This window comes from Artemia franciscana, chromosome 15 (genome assembly GCF_032884065.1).
Source record: "Artemia franciscana chromosome 15, ASM3288406v1, whole genome shotgun sequence".
NCBI lineage: Eukaryota > Metazoa > Arthropoda > Branchiopoda > Anostraca > Artemiidae > Artemia > Artemia franciscana.
In genome coordinates, this window is record NC_088877.1 from 37,713,681 (window position 1) to 37,718,508 (window position 4,828).

The 4,828-nt window shown below is 32.1% G+C and overlaps 1 long non-coding RNA gene across 1 annotated transcript in view; it reads left to right on the top strand.

The window, feature by feature from the left end:
* The window catches only part of LOC136036435 (uncharacterized), a 46,460-nt gene extending 42,008 nt beyond the window's left edge, over window positions 1-4,452 (top strand). Inside the window, exon 3 of the long non-coding RNA XR_010619725.1 lies at window positions 3,662-4,452. This is a non-coding gene — a long non-coding RNA (uncharacterized LOC136036435). The remainder of the gene's footprint in view (window positions 1-3,661) is intronic.
* Window positions 4,453-4,828: the final 376 nt, after the last annotated feature.

The following is a 4,828-nucleotide window of genomic DNA, read 5'->3' on the forward strand; positions in this document are numbered from 1 at the left end:
ACTTGTTTTAAGTAGTCTTAAGAAAATACTTTCAAGTGCAAACAGTACAATTTCGAAATCTGTACAAGGAAAATGATTTTGTCTGAAATAAAAAAAGAATAAATTTACCAATAAAAATGAAACTTCACACATACTTTTTACGATGAATATCATGGGTGAATGACATCTGTAAAGAAAAAAAAACAAAGAAACAAAAAAAATATAATCTACAGTATATAGTAAATCATGCATAAATGTTATGGACAAATGACGAATGATCATTACAAATCCGGCAATTTGACAAATACTTGTCTTAATACATTCATTTTTTATTTCGTATCAGTAAGTGAAAGGAAGAGTAGGGAAAATAATTCTTATAGGCCCAGGACTGTCTCCAATAGTTTTTTTCAGGAGGGGAAGGGATAATAAAAATTATGTGATAATTTGATAAGAACTTCAAAGAAAATCACAAAAATCCAAGATTTTGAGGGGCCTAGAGGCTCGAACATCCCCAATGAGCACGCACCTGTCAAGGCGACGTATGACAGGAGTGAATAAAAGGGTATATTTTGAGGAAACACACATATGTAGAAAGAGGTTTAAAGCCCAGGTTACATTTTTACGAGTTTTAGGCCACTTCTTAGTAAAATTATTGAATGGCTTTTTCCATTTTTGCCCCATCTCCCAAAATAAATCCTGCTGGCGTGTTTCTTTGAGGGGATCAGATTTGGGTTCTAATTTTAGATTTCAGGATAAAATACAGGTTTCGATGCGGCATGGGGCCATAAGCAGCGCAGTCTCTAAGGGAGTGCCAACCTGAGTTTTTTCGTAAAAATATTTATTCGTGCTTCAAAATAAACCATTACAAAATATATACTTGTACCTTAGTATCCGCATTTAGACAGAGCTGCTTCTAGGGATGGTGATGCCCGGGGAAAAATAATTGCAGCACCCCCATCCCGATTCAAATATAAGCTAATATCAAAGCGACATATCAAAGCGATTTTTATCAAAGTTGAAAATCCCCCAACGTCCCCCAGCTGTGGCACATGAGACAGCTGACCGGGTTAATCCCCCCCCAGGAATGGCTCTTCATTTTGATTACCAAACCTATTAAAAGTCCTCCTCTGGCCTCCTCTTAAAGCCCAATATTCCTTAGGAAAATTCAAGAAATAAACCACAATATTTTTTTGTAAGAATTATTTTTTGCTTTGTAAGAAGTATTTTTTTGTAATAAGTATTTTGTATTTTGTAAGAACAATCTTATTTTTAGGATATATTTTTGTTCTCTGCGATTTTTTTTTAAAGAAGTGTTTTGCATTTTTAAGATCAATCCCTGATTTCTTAGGATATATTTCTGCTTTGTAAATTTTTTGTAATAAGTATTTTGTATGTTGTAAAAACAATTTGGGATAGTTTAGAATGTGTTTTATTCTGTAAGAATTATCTTTTTGTTTTGTAAGAAGTATTTTTTTGGTTTTGTAATAAAAAGTTGTGATTTCTTAAGATGTATTTTTTGTAAGAATTGCTTTTTTGCAATGTGAGAATTGTTTTTTGTTTCGTAAGAAGTATTTTGAATTTCGTAAGAAAAGTCTGATTCTTAAGGATATATTTTTGTTTTGTAACAGTATGTTGCTATTTAAGGATTATTTTGTTTTAAGAAGTATTTTTTTTGTGACAAGTATTTTGTAAGTTTACTTTGTGATTGTTTAGGGTGTATTTTCGTTTTGTAAGAAATATTTTTTGTTTCGTAATAAGTATTTTGTAATAGGAACTTGTGATATCTTGGGATGTATTTTTGTTAAGTAATAATATTTTCGGCTTTGCAATAATTGTTTTTTTTTGTTTTCTAAGAAGTATTTTTTTTGTTTTTTTTTAAGAACAATCTCTGATTTTTTAGTATTTTTGGTAATTTCAACTATTTATTCTACTGCCTTTGTGATTCAGGGGTCATTCTTAGGAATTGGGACAAAATTTAAGCTTCAGTGTAAAGAACGAGTTATTTACGAGGGGGTGATTCCCCTCATATACGTAATAAAAACATACAAATATAGAAGCTAGTTACATAAGTTAATTCATAATTTACATATATTTTTTACTCATAAAAACGTTCGTAGAAAATTAAAAGTTCTTGTTGCCTTTTTAAGTAAGGGGAGGAGGCAGCTGGGCCTCCTCCCCTGCTCCTTTTTTCCACAAAATCTTCCGATCAAAATTATGAGAAAGTCTTTTATCAGAAAAAAGAATTAATATGCAAATTTCATTTTAATTATTTATGTGCGGAGAGCCAAAAACATGCATTAATTCAAAAACGTTCAGAAACTAAGTAAGAAAAACAAGTTTTTTTTAACTGAAAGTAAGAAGCGACATTAAAACTTAAAACAAACAGAAATTACTCCGTATATGAAAGGGGCTTTTCCTCCTCAACCACCCGCTCTTTAGGCTAAAGTGTTTTACTGTTTTAAAAAGTAGAGTTAAGAGAAAGAGTCAAAATTTAGCGTAAAGAGCGAGGCGGTGAGGAGGAAAAGCCCCTTTCATATACGGAGTAATTTCTGTTCGCTTTAAGTTTTAATGTCGCTCCTTACTTTCAGTTTTAAAAAAAGCTTGTTTTTTTATTTAATTGCAGTCAAAGCGCAAAAGAGACATTGATTTCCAGTTGTTCCTCGATAAAAAGTGCACTTTAATTTCACTGGTTTAAGTAAGTGAAGGATTTTTGCAAGTCAGTAATATTATTCCTTAAAAACGAGTTAAAAATGGATTGTTGAAGCTGATTAGTTCTCCTGTATTACTGTGCAAAATTTTAAGCAAGTAAAAAGAACAAAGAGCCAATACCCTCCTCATTGGTTTTCTGTGTGAAGTTATTAGCCAGTAAAAAGCATTAAAAGCTTTCGAGTAAAGAATTTTTCAAGCAGTTTCTTTGTTTCACTTCCTGAGCTTGTTTCACTTCCTGTTCAAATTTTCATGTGTAATCTTCATGATATATATATTAATATATATATATATATATATATATATATATATATATATATATATATATATATGATAAACCAAGGGGAATACATAGATAAATATATAGTTTTTGAACTAAGGTTTTCCGATGGGAAATGCCAAGACCTGTAAATCTGGCATCAGATTTTTTTTTGAAATTATCTTAAGATGTAAAAATTTCAGATACTACCTTTTGACATAACAGCAACCATCTCTTTTTGATAATTCAGTTTTTAATAAACGATTCCCAGTCACTTGTATTGCTTTTCTTTTAAAATAAAAAATTAGCCCTTAATTAATATTATCAGGGCTGACCCCCCTCCCCAAGTACATATCTCTACAGGGATGGATCCAGTGGGTGGTCTTAGGGGCACTTACCCCGTTCCCCAAGAAGACCGAAAGTTCCACTAATCACAGGGTAGGAAGAGAGAAAAATACTTTATGGAGAGGCCATATTTTTAGCGGTCCCTCCCAAAAATAATAATTCAGTATCCGCCCCTTTGCCTTTAACTTGATTTTCCACTTTATAAGGCTTATGATCCCTTTGCAAATTTGTGAATTTTTTTTTTCTTTCTGTAGCCCTACGGTTTGGATATTTCAACATAGGACGACAATTTTGCCATCACTCAATAATCGAGATTTGGTTTTATCCGCGTACCGAAGCATATTTTTTTTTAAACGTTTTCATTTTTTCTAGATTGGAAAAAACGTTTAAATTGGTTGAAAATCATTGAAGAGAGCAACCTAATTCTTAAGAAATTTGGATAAATCTTCAAGAAAAAGCCTAGTTAACATCATATTTCCGGCTCGATGAATGGACGGATCTGAAATTAACTAACTCAATTATACAATTATCTTCTCGTTTTGGTGTAAGTGGCAGCTTAAGGCAAACATTATGGGTAACTTACAAGAGTGGGAACTGGAGCTAATATCAACAAAAAAAATCACCGCCATTTAGCATTTGGCGACAATTGGCATATTTTCAGTGTAAAAATGAAAATAATTTATTTATTTGTGAAATTATTAAAGTTGGTGTAATAATAAGTGTCTGATCTCAGTTTGTGACGGAAAACAATTACACAGCTTCAAAAAATACCAAGCGTCGCCCAATGCTAGATGGCACTGATGATTTTTTGCCGATGCTCACCCCAGTCTCTACTCTTACAAGTTAACCCTACTCTTTGGCTATAGGCTTGTGGCAAAGTCTCAGATTTCGCACAAAACACAAACCTTAAGAATCTTAAAAATATTAAGTAATCTGTCGATGACATTGAACCACTACGCCTTTACTATTAAGTACAATTTGTAATTATCAACTAACATCAAACCTTCATTATTTTGTTTTTAATCATTGTTTTTGTTGATTTTTTATTTCAATGGGGCAAGTAATAGCCTACGCGGACCATGAAGTCGTTACAATAATTACTTTTCATGGAAGATTAGTCAATAACTGTGTAAAATAAAGCGTAAATGTGAGCTAATTTATTAACAGATTAATTATGTAATATTCTTGAATATTTAAGGTTAATAAATTTTTGTGAATTTAGTCCAATTTCTTTTTCGCCTAGTTTCGAGTATACCACTGCAAATTAGTGATCATATATTGACATTTCATAGAACCAAGAGTCTTGAAATAAACTAATTTCAATGGCACTACGTTGAATTTATTAAACAGGGTATGCTTTATGGCCAAGGCCGTATCTAAGGAGGGGGGGGGTTACTGGTTATGAGAACTCCTGCCCCAATTTTTACTCGACCCTTAAAAAGTAACAAAAATTCATATAAACACGAAAATCCGTTCTATAAAAACAAAAATAAATAAATAGACCCCCTCCCCACCAAAACTCCCTGCCTTTGAGCAAAA